At 39.8% G+C, this 21,270-nt stretch overlaps 1 pseudogene; it reads left to right on the top strand.

Annotated features, from left to right (window-relative positions):
* Nucleotides 1-5,625: 5,625 nt before the first annotated feature.
* On the top strand, nucleotides 5,626-5,913 carry LOC114025992 (annotated as a pseudogene).
* The last annotated feature ends 15,357 nt before the right edge of the window (nucleotides 5,914-21,270 follow it).

Below are 21,270 nucleotides of genomic sequence, written 5' to 3'. Positions count from 1 at the left end.
TATCTGTGTGTATCTTCACCCATCCTTGGAGCCATGGGCTTTATTTTCAACATATGATTCTTGCTTTTCCACAATAGTGATTTCTTTTAATCTCTACTTAATTTCTTGCAGATTATAGGCTTTTGAACCTATGCTAATTTATATGTCTGTAATAAGGGGAAGACATAATGTTGAAAATCTGGCCTCACCATGTTAACTAATACAACATAAACAATGTCATCTTTACTCAGCTGGGAGGCTCTTCTGAAGCCTGAAAACCTACAATTAGGGTAAAATTAAAGAAAAAGAGAAGAGAGTGATGAAAGGTCATGCTGGCCAATGGTGTTGTTTGCTCAGTATACACAGAATAGACAATAGGACTTTACTAATATAGAGTAGAAGTTTGCAGATGGAGCCCAGACAAGGTGGAATAAAGTTCATACCCGAGCTTGGGATGTAAACATAAGCAGATGAATCAAATACTTGGAAGATAAGCCTGAAGAAGCTGGAACTCAGAGAAGGAATTGCTGACACAAATAAGAATTTGCCCTTTGCAACACAGTCCGTCCATGTGGAATTTAGGCAGTGTTCACTTGGCATTAAGTAAATTGCCAAATACACAACAGAAATGGTCTTTGGTCATGAAGGGTTCACATTGTAAGGCATTAAATATGACAGAGCTGTGCATTTCTCCTTTGGGGTTGAAGGGAGTAATCTATTCTTAGGAATCTACCAACTATGAGAAATTGGATTCAGGACAATATGGAGAGTATGCAGGGCCCTCACCTCTCTCTGTCTTGGAAATTTGAGGTCCAGCAAGGAACAATGTGAAGGAAGTCTTGAGGAGAAAGGCATTGTGGTATGGTGCTTTAGTGGAACAGTGGATTGAATGCTGTTCTTGGGATCAAGAAGACATATGTTTAAATTCCACTTCTGAAACACTAGCTATGTGGCCAGGTATAGTTACTTAACCTCAATGTCCCTTAAATACTTCCATAGAAGATAGTTCCCATACCAGGAGCTCTATTTCCCAAATGTGGGGGCACTAATTCTAGTCCACCAGAGAAGGAAATAGCAAACCATTCCAGTATCTTTACCAAGAAAGACCCATATGGGATCACAAAGAGTGGAACATGACTGAAAAATGACTAAACAACAACAACAATTCTAGTCCAGTTGTTAATCAAGGAAATATTTTTTTTTATTTTTAAATGAATTAATTTATATTTAGTTTTCAACATTCACTTCCATAAGCTTTTGAGTTTTAAATTTTCTCAGCCTCCCTCCCTTCCCCCCTCCCAAGACAGCATTCAATCTGATATAGGCTCTACATATATATTTTTATTAAACATATTTTCACATTGGTCATGTTGTAAAAAAGAATTAGAACAATGGGAGGAACCATGAAAAAGAAGAAACAAAACAAAACCAAAAAAAAGAGCAAATAGCATACTTCGATCTGCATTCAGACTCCACGGTTCTTTCTCTGGATGTGGACAGCATTTTCCATCATGAGCCCTTTGGAGCTGTCTTAGATCCTTGTATTGCTGAGAAGAGCTAAGTCTGTCAAAGTCAGTAATTACATAATGTGGCTGTTACTGTGTACAATGTTCTCCTGGTTCTGCTCACTTCACTCAGAATCAGTTCATATAAGTACTTCTAGGTTTTTCTGAGGTCCGTCTGCTCATCATTTCTTATAGCACAATAGTATTCCATTACATTCATATACCACAACTCAAGGAGATAATTCTTGATAATTCCTGATTCTTGAGGGGGAAATAGGCACTCTCTGGTCATTTGCTTTCTACATTTAAACCCTCATCTCTGTCCTCACCATGTTAAGGATATGTCAAGCCCATCCCATTCACCTCAGAAGTATGAGGTGAATGGGACGGGCCCATTCCTTCACTTCTATATCCAGGAGAATGTTCCTATTTCCAGCTCAAGAGGTGTGTCCCTAAAGGTTTCCTGGTGCTACAGATTAGAGTTGCTTCATTCAGACTAGAAGACACTCTCATCTCTCTTGGAAAGTAATTTTAAGCCGTAGTATCATAGATTAAGACCCAGAAAGTACCTGAAAGGCTATTTGGTCCAACCCTCTTATCTGACTTACAAGCCAAGACATCACCCTACTGATGTCATTGGTCCTCTTTGAGAACAAAGGACAGATGAGAATGCTAAGTCTCAAAGAGGTTATGTGACTTTCTCCAAGGTCACACAGGTAGTTAATATCAAGATTTTGATTTCAACAAGGGTCTTCCGTTTCCAAATCCACCTCTCTTGTATTTGACCTGTGACTTTGATGTCAGGAGACATTAATGATCTCCAGATTTAAGGATAGGTGTTGTTAAAAAAAAAATCAAAGAAAAGTATTCATTTTCCCTTGGGGCATTGTTAAATTCTGATTTCAGGAGGTAAAAGGTGTAAGCAAGCCTTAATCCAAGTAAGTTTTTAGAATCCCATGGATAAACCCCAATAGGAAAAGAGCCTCTGTTGCCACAATCATTTCAGAGGCTAACCTGTACCTCCATGGGTTTTAGCATTGAAATTCCACATTTTTTGCCCCTTCTATCATACAAAGAGAACTCCAAGTGGAAGATAATTCTGGAAAGTGGTTTTGTTAAGTCTTTTTGTAAAAAGTAAATGTTTTATTTTAAAAACTTATTGAACATCTATAAAACCAACTAAACTTACTTAGTGACTATTTACAGTTAAAGTAATTTCAATATGTCTACTAGCATAATAATTTTTAGTCTCAAGTTTCTTTGTCAATTCAATTCAGGAAACTATTAATTTTGCCTACCGTGTGCAAGACACTAGGTCAGGTACTGCAATGGAAAGACAGAAATAATAATGACTAATATTTATATAAATACTTTAAGGTTTGCAAAGTAGTTTACAAATACCTTATCCTCATGACAAAGCTGGGCTCTAATGTTATCCTCATTTTTTTGATTAGGAAACTGTGGCAGATGGAGGTTAAGTGACTTACTCAGGGTTACACAGATAGGAAGTATGAAACAAGATTTGGACTCACATCTTCCTGGCTCTGGAGTAGCTAGGTGGCACAGTGGATAGAGCACTGAGTGACCTGGAGCCAGGAAGACTCTTCTTCCTGAGTTCAAATTTGGCCTCAGAGATTTATTAGCTGTGTGAACATGAGCAAGTCACTTAACCCTGCTAGCCTCAGTTTCCTCATTTGTAAGATGAGCTGGAAAAGGAAACGGCAAAGCGGCCAAGAAAACCCAAAATGGGGTCACAAAGAGTCAGAAATAACTGAAATAACTGAACCACAACTTTCTGACTCAGGTCCCACATGCTGTCCACCATGCTGCCTACTGTCTCATGAAATGTGATGAGAAATGAAGAAATGAAATTTCAGGAGAGATGAAAAAATTCTTGCCTTCAAGGAGCTTGCATTCAACTGGGGTGATACAACATGAACACAAATGAGTAAATGAAAAGTAATTTCACGGGAAAGAGTGTTGATAACTAGGGGTATCAGCAAAGATCTTATGTAAGATATCAGCAAAGATCATCTTATGTGGCACAAGACTGCTTCACAGGAAGCCAAAAATTCTAGAATTTTAGTTGAGGGAGTAATACATTGAAGATATGGGGGAAACACCTGATAAAAGCTTGGAGACAGAAGGATGGAATGTTACAGAAGGGCCGAAGAGAAAATAGGACAGTTTGACTGGAATGGATAATGCAGGAAGGGAAATAATATAAAATAAGGCTGGAAAAGTAAGTAGAAGATATAGTGTGGAGGGTTTTAAATGACAGGCTGGGGATTTTGTATTTTATCCTAGAGGATGTTGTGTTTCATCCAACAGAGGGCTATTGAAGGTTCTGAAGTTGGGGAAAGGGGGGAGAAGTTGTGATGTGGTCAGATTGGTATTTTAGTATTATCAATTTTACATTGTTTTTGTGGAAGGGAGAGACTGGGGACAAGAAGACCAATTAGGAAACCATTGCAATAATCCAAGCAAGAGTTGACAAGGGTTGGGGCTAAGGCAGAGGTTGTATAAGTAGAGAGAAGGGAACTGATGTGGGAGATGGTGTGGGAAATAGAAACAATAAAACTCAGCGATTGATTGAGTGTAGGGGTTGAGAGAGAGGGAAGAGCCAAAGACTACTCCAAGGCTGTGACCCTGAAGCACTGAAAGGATGGTGGTGCCATCTACAGAAATGGAGATCTTTCTTTCTCAATCACTTTTCGCTTTTTTGCTGTTCAGTCTTGTCTGACTCTTCGTGACCCCATTTGGGATTTTCTTGGCAAAGATTCTGCAATGGTTTGCCACTTCCTTCCGCAGATCATTTTACAGACAAGGAAACTGAGGTAAACAAGGTTAAGTGACTTGTTCAGGATCATACAGCCAGATTCGAATTCAGGAAGATGAATCTTCTTGACTCCAGGCCAGGCACTCTATCCACTGTGCCACCTAGCTGCCCTTTACTTTTCCTCATATATATGCTTTAAAGAGAGAGGATGTTGAACATGTATTCAGTTTTTTGGTTCTACCTTTCTAGTGTGGTTGCTTGGCATTATTTTATAATGTTCTTTGCAAATTTCTTTGTAATACTTAGTGGCTTTAATTGCATCACAGTATTCCATCACTGAAATATTCCACAATTTATTTGGTCATTTCCTTACTAGTGAACATTTAGGTTTTTTCCAGGTTTTTCTTGCATATAATGCTGCTATGAAATCTTTGAATAGACAGTGATTTGTCATTGTTGTCCCCTTTGATAGCACTTTCAGAATACATAGGTTATTTTTAAAAATTCTTTAGAAGATTCCAAACCTAACAAATACTACTAAAATGCAAGTTGGATGAAAGAAGAACCATGAGAAAATAAGAATAAAGGAACCTCATTGTAACACAGCTGTTGTTTTTTAATAGAGAAGAATTCAATATGAAACAAGACATTCCAAAAAGGATTTCATTCTGACCCACCAAAAAAGACTTTATGATAAGGTGATGATACCACCTTTGTGGTGGCCCCATAACCTGGATATAAATAACATTGTAATTGAGAACCTCCAGCCAAGACTAAGTTTAAGTAAAGAAATACATTTGGTTTCTTTAAAAATCTAAATAGAGATCTAAAATTTCACTTAACCCCATCAATTGCACAAGATTATTGTTTGTCCTTCATTCTTGAAGGTGACCATGACATCAGGGAGGTGATGTCATGACATGTAAGTGAATTGGATTTAAGTGAGGAATGGCTGTGCAAAGTCACCGGCCTCACTTTCTCCTCCGGAGCCATCTGGGTCCAGTGGCAAGATATAGACCAGGACAACTGGAATGGCCCAGGATGCAGTGGGGGACCTTGGCCTTTTCAAGCTAAGGTCTTTAACAGGTCTCAGTTTGACTGAGACAGTACCCATTCAGTGATTAAGGCTTCATAAGAAATGAGAAATAAGCTCTTCCTCCTTCTCCTCCTCCTCCTTCTCCTCCTCCTTCTCCTCTTCTTCCTCCTCCTTCTTCTTCTCCTCCTCTTCCTCACCATCACCACCATCATCTTCCTCCTCCTCCTCCTGCTCCTGCTGCTGCTGCTTCTCCCCCGTTCCCTTAGAGCGGACCATCCTGGTGCCTCTTTGGTGAAGCTGTGGCTGAGGAGACCCCTGGACTCGCCATGGCTCATGAAAAGCCGAAGGAAGGCGTCAAGACTGAAAACAATAACCACATTAATTTGAAGGTGGCAGGGCAAGATGGTTCAGTGATGCACTTTAAGATTAAGAGGCACAAACCACTTAGTAAACTAATGAAAGCCTATTGTGAATGACAAGGTTTGTCAATGAGGCAGATCAGATTCAGATTTGATGGGCAACCAATCAATGAAACAGACACACCTGCACAGTTGGAAATGGAGGGTGAAGATACAATTGATGTATTCCAGCAACAGACAGGAGGTGCTTACTAAAAAGAGAACATGCAACTCTACTCCAGAATTGTGCTCCCAAGGAAAACAATACGTTCACAATTAGAAAGTCAAGATTTGGTTCATCCACATCCGGACTAATGCAGTATAGTTTTCTCTCTTCTTTGATTCCCTTCCCCCATTCCTTTATTGTACATGAAGTAACTGGTGTATGTACGCAGGCATAATGTATATTTTTTTTTAACTAAATGGCCGATGGTATGATATGATCAACATCAAATGGAGATAGGGAGGGGAAAAAACAAACTGGTTCTGTGAAAATATCCCTTTTCTCCATTAGTGGTATGCTCATTCAACTTTTATCTTTGTATTCCAGTAAGTTATTTCGCTCTCACTGTTTAACAAAAAAAACAAACAAAAAAAAAAACAAAAAAACCTTGCATACCTTGTTTGATTGGATAATTTCAATGTTTTTCTTTTATCACTGTAAAACCAAGGATGATTTTATAACTTTTTTATACATAGCTGTTACATGTAGGGCAATCTCTGTCTCTCAATAGGGATAAATTACTATTAAAAAATTGATCCTAGATAGTTTTCCCTTCAAGTCAAACATCTTGTTGTTTAAATAAACTTCTTGTTTAAAATAAAAAAAAAAAGAAATGAGAAATAAAAAATGCCCAAGATAGGCTCTTAGGAATTTTAGGGAGCTAGAGTTGAAAAGGAACCTCAGGGGTAGCTAGGTGGTGTAATGAATAGAGTGATGGACTTCGAGGAAAGACCCAACTTCGAATCCTGCTTCAGATACTTATTTGCTGCATAGTCCTGGGCCAGGCACTTAACCTCACTGTGCCTCCATTTCCTCCTCTGGAAATGGGAATAACAATAGTAGCACCTACCCTACAGAGTTGTTGGTAGGATGAAATGATCTACACTCCACTTTGTAAACCTTAAAGTGCTCTATAAATGTTAGCCATCATTATCATAAAGAAACTGAAGCCCAAGAGATTACGTAATTTGCCTGAGGTCACACAGCAAGTTAGTAGGAGCAGGACCTGGATAAGAAATGAGGTTTCCCTTAGTCCCAGAGTAATGCTCTATTCACTACCCAGGCTGCCTCTCTATATAATAAGCATTTCTTGGATCATCTATTTAAAGAAAGGGGGGCGGGGGAATGCTTATTTAATGAAGCTTTTCAAATTGCCAAGTGCCTAACAATTTGTGGAGCACAAAGCTCCCAAGGAAGGAGAGAAAGATTCTCCTCTTATTCTATATAACTATGCTAGGTCTGTTCTCAAGCCTTAGCCTCAAAGGGCTACTTTAGTCAATCAACAAATATTTACTGAGAGCTCACTGTGGAAGGCACTGCGCTAAGCAGTGAAAAGATACAAAGAACCGTATGAGACTTGGTCCCTGCCCACAGGGAGTCTGACAGACTGAACCTGTATATGAATGGAGGGCAGAGACCTACCACAGGTAGGAACTCACTGTGTCCTCACAATACTATGCAAATTGCCTTGGAGATACTCTTAGCAAGACTGGAAAGGCAGGGGAGGTGATTATTGAATCCTAGATGATTAGATTGTGGATTTAGAGCAAGAAGACATTTTAGAGGCCATCTATCTAGCTCAATCCCCTTATTTTACAGATGAGGAAACTGAGGCCCAGAGAGTGAAGTGACTTTACCAAGGCCACACAAGTAGAGGTCACACAAGTCACAGTGGCAGAGTTGGTGCCCTCTGCCTTATAACCACACTCAAGTCTCTGTCCTCCTACACATACATAACATGATAAGTCACCATACAAGCTAATATGTGGCAAATTCTTGATCCTGACAGGAAGTTTTACTGGAGTTCGGAGGAGGGTGTGTTCCATCATATTTAGTTCAGAGCTGGGAGGTTGGGGAACAGCTAAGGTTTCCTGGAGGCAATGGAAACCTGAGTTGGCTTGGTGAGTTGGATTGAAATTAGATTATTGGAAAGCAGTAAGGAGGGCTTTCTAGGGGAAAGGAAAGAGGAGTAGGAGGGATAAGCATGGTGTGCTTAGAGAACAGCAGTCTGGTGGGAGCCAAGGTTCAGCTCTCAAGTCTGCAGGATGCACGGTGACAATCTGGCCAAAACTATTTGCCTCATATGAGCAAGCCATTATTGGCCCCAAGGCTCCCTGACATCCACGACTGAGTTTTTACTGCTGCCTAATAGCTCTTGAATGAAAGTTAACCAACACCAGGCCCTTATTCTTTTCTTCCCATCTTAATAAAAGGGTCCAACTGTTGCACACCAGGAAATAATGCTCGTCTCCAGCTGTTCTCCCTTCGCTGGGAGCCTACCTGCATTGTTGCCTAACACTGCTAATTCATGCCTAACAATGAAGGTATGGATGAAAAGGAGGTTTTGTGAGTTCCCTGGGCTAGCCAGGGGCAACCTGTGTTTACAGAAATTGTTTTGGCATTCATGGCAGCTCAGTGGGAGCATAGTGGTAATTTAATTTAATGAGTTAAGAAAGCTTAGCAAGAATCCTTGAGCAGCTCCCGAGCTGGGAGCTTATTTATCCAGTTGCTAAAAATGGAGGAGTCTGTATACACCCACACACACACACACCCACACCCCCCCACACACACACACACATAGTTATTGTTCAGTTGTGCCCAACTCTTTGTGACCCCATTTGGGGCTTTCTTGGCAGAGATATTGAATGGGTTTACTATTTACTTCTCCAGCTCATTTTACAGATGAGGAAACTGAGGCAAACAGGGTTAAGTGACTTGCCCAGGGTCACACTGTCTGAGGCCAGATTTGAACTCAAGTAGATGAGTTTTCCTGACTTGAGACCCAGTGCTCTATCTACCGTACTACCTAGCTGCCTCTGCCCATGTCCAAAGTGACCATATTTCAGCTTGGATGCAGAAGGAGTTAGAAGTGGAGCTTGTGAAGGCTTCCTCAAAGCAATCCTTGACTAGAATCACAGGACAGCAGAGCTAGTGGGGACCTTATAGCTCTTTTTTTTTTCCAACCCCTTCATCTTATAGGCAGCTTGGTAGTAGACAGAACGCTGGACTTGTAGTCAGAAGACGTGAATTCAGATCTGGCCTCAGACACTAGCTGTGTGACCCTTGATAAGTCACTTAAGCTCTGTTTTCCTCAGTGTCCTCATCTGTTAAACTAGGATAATAATAGCACCCACCTCCCAGAGTTGTTTCCAGGATCAAACGAGATGATAGTGGTAAAATGCCTGGCACCTAGTGAGTACTATATAAATATTAGTCATCACGATGATGACAATGACGACAATGACGATGATGATGATGATGAAGAAGAAACTTGGGTGAAGAAAGAGGAGTGACTCGCTCAAGATCACACAGTTAGTGGCAGACTACCCCAGACCACACTAGTCTCTCCCCTCTCAGAGCTATGGGAGGTCTGGTCTGTGCCACCCAGTCTAATATTTGAGGTCAAATTCTGCTTCTGACTCATTCTAGTGAGGTGACTCCTGCCACTGGATGGCTGTTCCCTCGTCACGCCAATCTAGTAGTGTCCTTCCTACTACTTTCCGATCATCTAATTTCAATCCAACCTGCCAAGCCACTGCAAGTTCCTTCTCCTCCAAGAAATCTTTTGTGGTTGTGGTTGTGGTCGTTGTTATTGTTGTTGTTTTGGGGGTTTTTTTGGCGAGGCAGTTGGGGTTAAGTGACTTGCCCCGAGTCACACAGCTAGTGAGTGTTATGTGTCTGAGGTCAGATTTGAACTCAGGTTCTCCTGACTCCAGGGCCAGTGCTCTATCCACTGTGCCACCTAGCTTTCCCAACATATTTTATCTTTTAGTAGCATAATAATTCAGACTTCTTCTCTGGTAAGAAGGGAGGGCCAAAAAATTTTACACAGATTTTCCAGATTACAGGATGGTATGCTCCTAACTCCTGTGATGTGAAAGGGATAACTGGACTGAGTATGACATTATATTCAATGGAGCACATCAGAGTCCCTTGCCTTTTTAAGAAAAAAATTTATACTTTTATTGATATGCTTTATTTTTACATTGTGTATATTTACATTACGTACATTTACATTATATACATTTACATTCTCACTTTGTGAGAGGTCTTAAAACTAATAATACAGTGACCTCATCTGAAAGGGTGTATGACACGTGATATTTACACTGAGAATGTTAAGACTAATATGATTTAATTCCTCCATTGGTATATCCATAATAACAATAGCTAGTATTTAAATAGTGCTCTAAGGTTTGCAAAGTGATTTACAAATATTGTCTTATTTTATCCTTATGACAATGTTGGGATATGGAAGCTATTATTATCCTATTTTAGAGATAAGAAAATTGAGGCCCACAGAGGTTAAGTGACTGATCCACAGTTACACAGCTAATAAGTGTCTGAGGTCAAATTTGAACTCAGGTGTTTCTGACTCTGAGTCTAACAGTCTGTTCACTGTACCACCTAGTTGCTTTTACTTGTTATACTCTGAACAAAGATCTCATATTTAGCATACTAACAGTAAAAATTGTGGGGCAGCTAGGTGGTATAGTGGCTAGAGCATCAGGCCTAGAGACAAGAAGACCTGAATTCAGATCTGACCTCAGACACTTACTTGGCTGTGTGACCCTGGGCAAGTCACTTAACCTTGTTTGCCTCAGTTTCCTCATCTGTAAAAATGAGTTGGAAAAGGAAATGGCAAACCACTCTAGTATCTTTGCCAAGAATACTCAAATGGAGTCACAAAGAATCGGACTGAAACAACTGAAAAACAAAAACAGTAAAATTCATGTTTAGATGGTCTAAAAATTGTGATCTTTAACAGCCTGAACTCCCTTTTCTGCCATACTATTTCTGCTAAAACTGTAGGAGGGTACACAGAATTGAAGGGCACTTTATGTTTGTTGATTTATTAAGTTATTATTGTAAATAAGATATTGTGTTAGGTGCTGCACATATAAAGACAAAAAAAGTACAGAAGTCCTGCCCTCATGGAGCTTACATTCTACTTTGGGAAAGCAACACATATACAGGATGAAAAATTAATTTCAGCACTTCAAATTGGGACATGAAAGGCCTCCTATGGAAGTTGGTTCCTGAGCTGAGAGTTCCAAGGAGCTAGGGATTCCAAGAGGCATAGGAGAAAGAAGGCATTTTATACCCGGGTGCTATGGTACAGAAGGAACAGCAAACAGATCAGTTTAGCTAGAACATGGATTATATGAGGGGAAGGAATGTAAATTCAGTCTGGAAAAGATAGGATGAATTTACATCTATGGTTGGGAAAGGCTGTAAATGTCAAACGAGTTAATACTATATCCTAGAGGAAATGGGGATCCTTTGAAGCTTCTTTAGAAAGGGGACATCATGTTCAAATCTGTCGTCAGTCAGTCAACAAGCATTAGATAAGTGTTTACTATGTGGCAGGCACCACCAAGCCTTGGAGATACAAAGGCAAAAACAAAACAGTCCCTATCCTCAAGGAACTTAACATTCTAAAACAAGAACCAACATATAAATAACAAGTCACATACCAGGAGCAGTGTGCTGGTAAATGTCTGACAACTTGCTTTCTTGGCAAGGGTGAGGGATAGGAGTAGGATGGCCACAGGACACACCCAAGTTTAATTCACATTCTTTTTAAAATAATTTCCCCCAATTACATGTAAAGACAATTTTTAATGTTCACTTTTTAAAATTTTAAGTTCCAAATTCTCTCCCTCCATCCTTCCCTTCCACTCTCCTCCTCAAGACAGTAAGCAATTTGATATAGGTTATATATGTGCAATTATGCAAAACATATTTCCATATTACTCATGTTGTGAAGGAAGACACGTATCCCCCCCCAAAAAAAATCACACAAATAAAGTGAAAACTAGTATGCTTTGACCTGCATTCAAATCCAATCAATTCTTTCTCTGAAGGTGGGTAACATCTTGGATCATTGTACTGCTGAAAATAGCTAAGTCATTCACAGTTGATCATGTTACAATATTGCTATTATTGTGTATAATTTTCTCCTGGTTCTGCTCATTTCACTTTGGATCATTTCATCTAAGTCTTTCCAGGTTTTTCTGAAATCAATCTGCTCATCATTTCTTATAGCACAATAGTATTCCATAATAATCATATACCACAACTTGTTCAGCCATTCCCCAACGGATAGATATCCCCTCAATTTCCAATTCTTGGCCACCACAAAAAGAGCTGCTATAAATCTTTTTTGTACAAATAGCATCTTTTCCATTTTTTGTATCTTTGGGATACAGACCTAGTAGTAGTATTGCTGGGTCAAAGGTTATGCACACTTTTTATAGCCCTTTGGGGATAGTTCCAAATTGCTCTCCAGAATGGTTGGATCAGTTCACAACTCTACCAACAGTGCATTAGTCTCCCAATTTTCTCATAATCTACCTTATTAACATTTTCTCCAGCACAGACAATCTACAAAACAATAAATTAAGGTTTGATCTGTAGTTGCTCATTGTAGAGGTATGAACGATCAAGTAAAAATTGAACAATTAGCTCTTGGGAGCAGGTAAGAGCTGACTCCAGCCCAGCCCTACCATGAGACATATGAAAAGTAATGGAAGGTAATCTGAAAGGGAAAGCATTAGTAAATGGGGAGAGGAATGGGCAGGGAAGGCCTCCTGCAGAAGTTGGACTTTGAATTGAGTCTTGAAGGAATCCAAGGAAACAAAGAATGAAAGGTGAGAAGGCAGAGCATTCCAGCATGAGGGACAGCCAATGCAAAGACAGGAAGTAGACTTTACGAATGTCAGTTTGGTGACCATGTGGAGGGCAGATTGGAGAGGGGAAAGAATGGAAGCACAGATAGCCAGTCAACAAGCATTCATTAAGTGCTTATTATATGCCAGGCACTGTGCTAAGTTCCAAGGATGCAAAGAAAGACAAAAGACTGTCCCTGCCCTTGAGGAGCTCACAATCTAATGGGCAAGACAACATACAAACAAGTAGGTATGTAACAACATACAAACAAGTAGGTATGTATATGTAACTATGTATAGAATAAATGGGAAATAATCAACAGAGGAAAGGCAATAGAATTCCTTTTAAGAAATTGGGAAAGGCTTTCTCTAGGATGGAGGTAGAATTTTAACTCTGACTTGAGGGAAACCAGGGAAGCCAACAGGTTGAGATGAGGAGGGAGAACATTACAAGCATGAGAGCCAGCCAATGAAAATGTACAGTCAGGAGATGGAGTGTCTTGTTTGAGGAATAACAGAAAGGCTTAAGTCACTGTTTCAGAAAGTATATGGAGAGAAGTAAAGTATAATACAGAAGACTGGAAAGATAGTAAGGGGACAGCCTATAAAGAACTTTAAAAGCCAAATAGGCTTTATTTTTTTTTTATTCTGGTGGTAATAGGGAGGCAAAAGACTTGACTGCATAGGAGTGAGGGGAGCACCATGATTTATAGTGATCTTTAGGAAGATTGGTCTGGTGGTTGAATGGAAGATGCACTGGAACAGTAAGAGGCTAAAGGCAAGGAGACCAACCGGAATGCTTCTGTAATGGTCCTGGTGAAAAGCGATGAGGACTGCGTCAGAGGAGAAGAAAGGGTGTCTTTACAAGACTCCAAGAATGGGCTGAGTACTTAATTAGAGTGGTTCTTTAAAAAAAAAAAAGTAGTTGTTGTGTGTTGCCTAAATGATGGTAGAAATAATTTAGGATTAAAGAAAGTCAAATTTTGGAAGCTTTCCAGTATAATAACAACCTGCCAGAGCTCACAAGCTGCTGGCATAGCCATGATCAACACCATGTCACAATAAGTGTTCCAAGAGTGGCCAGCCTACCAGTACTGAGTGTTTAGGTAGTCTGTTTCCAAAAAAGCAGGCATAGTGTGTTACCTATAGAATGGGAGAGGTAACATATAATTTGAGAAGGTCAAATGTTGGAAGCATTCCAGCATGGTGAGGCCTGTCAGAGTTCACACTCTGCTGGCATAACTGCACCATGTCCCAGTGAGGCATCAGAGAATCTCTCCATGGAGGGTTTCACAATAAGGATTTAATAACAGTTTTAGTTCTATGAAGCAATATTTTTGTGGCTGGTGTGAACAGCTGTTCTCCATTTCCACTAATGGCAGGTTAAGAAAGAAGGAACCTAAGGCGCATCTGGAGAGATTAGTTAAGATATTAGGTGGTTAAAGCTCTCACATCACTTGGTAGTAGTGTGGTCAGGGCCATGAGTGGACACTGTACTTCTAGACTGGGGAATATGAGGAGACCTATCTCCAAAAAAATGTCTCTAGGAGAACACAGAAACCTGAAGTGACTTATTAAATACTCTTATTTTTCTCCTTTTTTCTCTGTCAAGGAGAATGACCTTTGCACTGCAAATGACAGAACAAAAATGACTAAGAGGGAGTAAATACACAAGATAAATGAGGAGATAGTAAGAGAGTACTTAGTTTCCCTTAATTAATTTGTTAACTGGCCCAGATGAACTCCATTCCCATGTTTCTAAGTGAGAGGAGAGAAGGGGTGGAATGTGAAAGGGGCTGGGAAGGCAAGATTTGGCAATGAATCGGTTATGTGAGGTAAACTAGAGTGAAATGTCAAGTCTGACAACTGAAGAAATAAAGCCTTTAAGAGGCTAGAAGAAATAGGGGAGTTTGGAATAGGAATGGATTTGGAGAAAGATAATCTATACCGTTTTTAAAATATTGAATTTGAAATGCCTTTAAGGCTAAGGTTCTTTATTGGGAATTTGAAACTTGAGTTATTTTTTTTATATTTTGATAACTATATTTTAAAATAATTGGTTCTTTTGTAATCCTGTGTATTTATTCACTTAAAAGCAGTATTCTTAGGAGTCCATAAGCTTCACCAGATGGCCAACAGGGCCATGATACCAAAAAAGTCAAAAACCCTTTTGTTTTAGGAGGTCTATTTTGACATTCCAACAGGCAGCTGGTGATGTAGGGCTAAGGCTAAGAGAAGAGACTAGGGCTGAATCATCTACATAAGGGTGACAGTTAAACCCATAGGATCTGATGAGTCCATATATATATAGAGAGAGAGAGAGAGACAGAGAGAGAGAGAGCATAGAGAGAGAAGAGAGGAGAGCCTAGGACAAAGTCATAGAGAACAGTCATAGTTAGGGGGTCTGATATGAGCTGTGCCAGCAAAGGAGACTGAGAAGGGGTCAGAGGGTAGCAGGAGAATGAGGCACATAGTGTTATAAAGTTCCAGAGAGGAAAGAGTATCCAGGAGAAGAGGAGATGCTGGTCAACAGTATAAAATGGAGCAGAGTTCAATTGAATTAGGACTGAGAAAGGACTGGTAATTTGATGTGGTAATTAAGAGCAATTGAGGTTTAGTGATGCAGTCATAAACCAAAATGAAAAGCAGTAAAGAGTGAATGAGAGGAGAGGAAGTGGACACTAATCAATGTCTAGGTCCCCCTTCCTCTCTGAGGAGTTGGGCTTTGGAAGGGAGGAGAGATCTAGAATAAGAGTTTAAGGAGATGGTGTTGTTGTTCAGCTGTGTCCAGCTCTGTGATTTGAGGTTTTCTTGGCAAAGATACTGGAGGGGTTCATCATTTCCTTCTCCAGCTCATTTTACAGATGAGAAAACTGAAGCAAACAGGGTTAAATGACTTGCCAGGGTCACACAGCTAGTAGGTATCTAAGGCTGGATTTGAACTCATGAAGATAAGTCTTCCTAATTCTAAGCCCAGTGTTCTATCCACTGCACCACCCAGTTGCCCAAGAAGATGGTAAGGTCTATTGAATATACTTTATGCATTGGGGAGACTTGGAAATTTTTGAAGGAAAGTAGAACAGAATCTAGTAACTAGGGAAGAAGTGAAAAGTAGCAGCCAAGACATTTTATGGGTCAATCTGCAAGAGAAGACAGGAGGAGGTGGGACCAAGGGCACATGTAGAAGGATTGGACTTGGTAAAGTGAAAGGCTACCTCATTATCAGAGACTGGGGGAAAAGAGAAGAATGGGAAGTGACCTCAAGGAGTTTTTAGAAGGCAAGAAGAAGAGGAGAGAGGGGAGAAGACTAACCTCATGGCAAATGGTCTCAATTTTTTTAGGATAGAGACAAAATCCTTAGTTTCAAAGGTGAGGGGAGAAGGAGGCAGGGGAGGCTTGAGGAAAGAAGTTTTGAAATAGCTTCTGAGACACGTGAGAGAAGGAATCAATTAAGGAGGAATGAAAGCATTACCTTGCTATAGTATGGACCCAGTTGAAGCTGGATAACATGAATTTCTAGTATACCAAGTTGACATGGTTGTAGGACTCCCTCCAGCTATATGCAGTGGCATGTGAGTATGGGCAGAGGTGGCAAGTGGTGGGAGTCATCCCAGTCTGGGATTTGGCAGGTGATAAGCAGCTATAGAACAAGGAAATGAAGGATTTGCAAAATGATGTCAATGTGGAACGGCAGAAAGTGAAGTCAGAGCAGGTGTAACAACCGGAGAAAATACTTTGTCACAAAAGGATAAAAGATCAAGATAATATGAAACAGATGAGGCAAAGGGAGAGATGAAATGATAGGAGGTTATAACAGTCAGTTAGATGGTCACAGCAGTTCATGACCCACAGTTTAAAAAGTGCTGAAGGGGTCAAGAGTGGGAAAAGTTTAAGAAAAATGTCAGGGTTTTTAATTAGGGAAGGGGAACGTCTGTAGGTAATGGTGAGCTCAGAGTGTGACCATCCATGTGTGGGGCTTCAGTGAAGTGAGGAGGTAGGTCATGGATCTAAGGGATATTATGGAATTGGGAGTTTGAGGGATCATTAACTATATATAACTATAAAGGCAAGAGATGAAGAGATAAAGACAGTGAACAATGTGCTACACTGCTTGAAAAAAGGAGGGAGAAAGACATGGGGACCTGGAGATGACAGTCATGATGATTTAAATAGGGTAAATTTTTGCCACTGTTAATTTCAAAGGAGTTAACAAATGTCAGCAAAGGGAGAGCCTGGAAGTGGAGAGCAAGAAGTATTCCAAGCTCCTCTTGGAACCAGTAGGTTGGAGTGTGTGAGCTGAAGTGCGTGAGACAGTGCTGGAGGGGATAGCTAGGGAAGCAGTGTCATATAGGGGGAGCCAGGTCTCAGCAAAGACAAAAAGATGGAAGGAATGTGAGAGAAAGTCCAGAATGGAGAGAAGTTTGTTCATTAGTGAACTGGAATTCTACATGGCATAACAGAAGGGGTAGGCAGACTTGGATATAGAAATGAAGAAAGGGAAGTGAGGGTTGGGAATAATTTTGCTGCTGGATGGTCAGTGAATGAGTACTACAGAGATAGAAAAAACAGGTAAGGGGGAGGAAGAAAAATAGTAACACTCATAGTTTCTAAGAGATGTTGCTGTTGAACAAGCAACAGAGTTGTAGGAACTTGTTTACCCTCCCTTGGGGCTAGTTGGGGTTGATGGGAGAGTTAACTGAGCAGTAATAAAGCTGGGTGACCACCCCTTCCCTCTCACTCTACAGGGCATTTTTGATTTTGTAGGAGCCAAAAAAAATGACAACAAAATGGGCATCCATTGATTGGTGAATGATTGAACAAATTGTGGTATATTAATAAAATGGAATATTACTCCAGATAAAAAATCGATATGACTTCAGAGAAACATTCCATGAATGTTCTAGAAATGTTCTATATTAGTTCTATGAACCAATATAGAGTGAGGTAAATAAAACTAAAATAACGAAATACATACATCCCAATAATGTAAACTACCCCAAATGGCAAAAGAGATGAGAATTCAGACCAATGCTCTGACCAATCTCAATTCCAGAAGAGCGATGATGAAGTATCATCTTAGTAGAGAGGCCATGAACTGCAGGAGGGAAAAAAAGCTTATGACATCACCCAATGTTAGTGTATCAGTTTGATTTGACAAATTGTTTTCTTTTGACAGAGAGGTTTTCTGGAGGGAAAGAAAGGGAGATAGTATTATTAAATGAAAATAATATGAAAAAGAATTAATAAGATTTTAAGAGAAAAAATGTTAATGTGTGAATACGTTGACTGCCACAATGAGTTGTTTCCATCAAGTATTAGGTACATCATTTATCCACAAACCGGTCTGAAAAATGGGCCAGTAGACAGGCCTGCCTGAAAGTAAACATTTGGCCTTCCTCGAGCCTAACCGTGCCTGTTATTGATGGCAAAATTAATATGGAAATAAATTATGGTTCATAACTGTATTTTTCTCATACAAGGGGAAAGCCTTGGCTAAGAATCAGAGTGTGAGGAATAGAAAATGTAAGATCTAAGTATAGGGAAGAGCCCTCTACATTCAACAATATTGGGTCCCATGTGTACAGTGAGGCTCACTTGTGGCAAGGGCTATCATTGTGTGTGACTCAAAGGGGAGCAAACTAGACATCTGTGGCCTCTTCTTTCTTTCCCTCACTTCTCCAAAGACTTTCATTTCTGACAGGAGGGGAAGACGAGGTTGGGATTCATAAGAAATGAACTAAAGTTCAGGGCTATGATGGTCAACAATCTAAATTTCAGATTTTGAATCCAACAATATGAAAATATCTATTTTTAATGTCAAAAACTATTGGATTTCCCTAAGTTTTGTTGCTAGTTTCAGTCCTTCTGCATCATGTTGATGGTGAGATGCTTCCTGTAAAGGAAGCGGTATCGTACAATGGTATGACTTTGGCTCTAAAGTCAGAAGATCTGACTTCCTATCCCTCTTCTCATTTTTCCTAGATCTACAGCCTTAGGTAGCTCACTCCTTCAGCCTCAGTTTCCTTCTCGGTAAAATAAGGGAGTTGAGCTAGTTGGCCCTAGAGAAATTTTTCTCAAAGATCCCTGAGTAATGATGACAGTCTTTTCCACTTGGAACATGTTCTTTATCAACATTTTTTAACTCCCCTCTGTATAGATTTAACTGATGGGATGGTAGATGAAAAATGCCCAACGAAAATGTCAGCTCATTTTTGTGTCAGAATATGGGTTCTTATTTCTTACTACCTATGTGGCCTTGGAGAATTTATTTCAGATCTCTGGACCTCAGGTTCCTCTCCCATCAAATGGAGGAGAGAGGTGGAGGATGTATGTATGGATTAAATGATCCTCAACATCCCTTCTAGCTCTGAAGACTTTCTTCCATATCCTTTTTGCCCTGGACAAGTCCATGACCCCAGTATGTTTGTGCCCTGTCAGCTCTAAGCTCATTCTGATCTGCAAATGGGATTTTCTCTTCCTAGTTACTTTGGGTTGGTGAAATTATGATAATAACCTCCAGCTTTGGAGCCTCATTATTGAATACATGTCAACTGAAGGTTTGCTGCCAAATGCAAGAACCTTGATAACTTGAAATTCCTGCTTTGCTTTCAAAATGTTGCAAAACACCAATCTCTCATGATTTGAAAAGACAACACAATATCTGTTAAAAAACAACAACAGCTATTCAGCTTTGCTTTGTTTGATTTTTTTTAAAGGTTCAGGGACAGGGAGCAGGGTGGAATCATACTCCTTTTAAAATGTCATTTGTCTTCAGAGAAAGAAGTGATAAGCAGAAGTATGTATACAGTGATTTATATACATATACATATATACATATTTGTGTCTAATAGTAGGTATCTCTAGGGCAGAGTGGGAGGAAGGAAGGAGAAAAAAATTTACATGATAACTTTATTATATATTTAAAAGGAATAGCAAGTTGTATGTAATAGATTTGCAGTTTCATGTGCAATCTTTTTTTATTATACTATGTTATGGAAATGCTTGTTTTATTCCATAAATTAAAAATAAAATAAATTAAAATTTTTAAATATCACTTGCATAAATCAGGTCATAATTCTATTAAGAGCTTGCTATAGAGCTACATTAAGAAGTTCATTGCATGTAAATATAAAGTTTAGAAGGCATGTAGTCATACCTTGCCCCCATAATTCACTGGTTCTACATCTGGGATGCATGCCCAAGAAGCATGTCTGGATGTGCTTCCAGACATGAGCAGAAACACCCAAGCAGATCCCAAGCAGAAGAAAGGTAAAAAAAATGAAACTCCACAGTAGAAGCCCATGCATGTCACAAGTCACCTGCGGCAATCTACAAGCACTGAAAAGAAAGTATCAGATGGAGACACTGAAAAGCTAAGAAAGAAAATCAAGGTGATGTGATGATTAAAAAGTTTTAAGGAACATAGTTTCTGGGTAATTTAATCATTTTAATAATAAAGCCAGTAGGTTATTAATTAAAAGATAGTCATTTGGCCATCCCTCTTAGACCAAAAACCCCTAATGGTGGTGGGGTTAGAGTTTATATGCCCTTCAAAGAGAAGGTGTTCCAGAGGGGTACCTACTCAACTCTGACTGTTTAATCAAAGGGGAGTTGGGCTATCTTGAGATATGACATGACTCCTATTGGTCACTCAAATCTTGGTCAAAAAGATATCAATTTCCATACCACTGTCTTGATAACAAGGAGAATCAACATTTCCCCCACACCCACAAACACACCTATCTGAGCAAACACAATGATCAATGACCCATTAGCCTAAACTTAGAATTTCTTTTACTGTCTGATTAGATCTTGGGCTGGGCAAATCTTTAAGAGAGGTTTCCCACACTGGTTGATTTCTGGACAAGGAAGCAGAAAGGGGGAAAAACTTGGTCCTAATACAATAATTAATTATTAAATATAAGAGAGAAATATTCATTTCTCACAGTGAGAAGGAACAAATTTATAGACATTGCCTTGATTCATATAGAGAAAATGGCAAGACAGAATGGCTCAGCAGGGAACTATGAACCAAGGAACTGGAAAGGACAGAATCATGCTATGGAGAAGCAACCTGATGGTATTCAAGAGGTTAACATAGCAGAGAACAACATATACTGATGAGAAACTTGGATCTCATCTTTCGTTGGGTCTGTAAATCGTGTGAACTAGATTAAGTTCCAAAGAAGATTTGCTTCCTCCAGAAAGGGGAAAGGAATTTACTTAAGGGTCAACAGGCTCAGGTATGCATCAGCTAGGTAGTGTAGTGGATAGAGTTGTTGTTCAGTTGTGTTCAGTTGTGTCTGACTCCCCATGACCCCGTTTGGGGTTTTCTAGGCAAAGATACAACTGTGGTTTACATTTCCTTCTCAAGCTCTTTTTCCAGATGAGGAAACTGAGGCAAACAAGGTTAAGTGACTTGGCCAAGGTCACACAGCTAGTAAGTGTCTCTCAGACATTAAAATCTTTAGTAATCTAAGATTACTAAAATCCTACTGGATTTTAACTCAGGAAGATGAGACTTCCTAACTCCAGGACTGGCATTCTATCTACTGTGGCACCTAGATGCACAGCGAATAGAGTCCTGGACCTAGAATCAGGAAGAATGTTCAAATCCAGCCTCAGAGACTTACCAACTGTGTGACCCTGGACAAGTCATTTAACCTCTACCTCAGTTTT

The sequence above is a fragment of the Vombatus ursinus genome, unplaced genomic scaffold (assembly GCF_900497805.2).
Source record: "Vombatus ursinus unplaced genomic scaffold, bare-nosed wombat genome assembly UNPS02014832.1, whole genome shotgun sequence".
Classification (NCBI taxonomy): domain Eukaryota; kingdom Metazoa; phylum Chordata; class Mammalia; order Diprotodontia; family Vombatidae; genus Vombatus; species Vombatus ursinus.
Note: the sequence above shows the minus strand (reverse complement) of the source record. Positions and strands in the feature narration are given on the sequence as shown.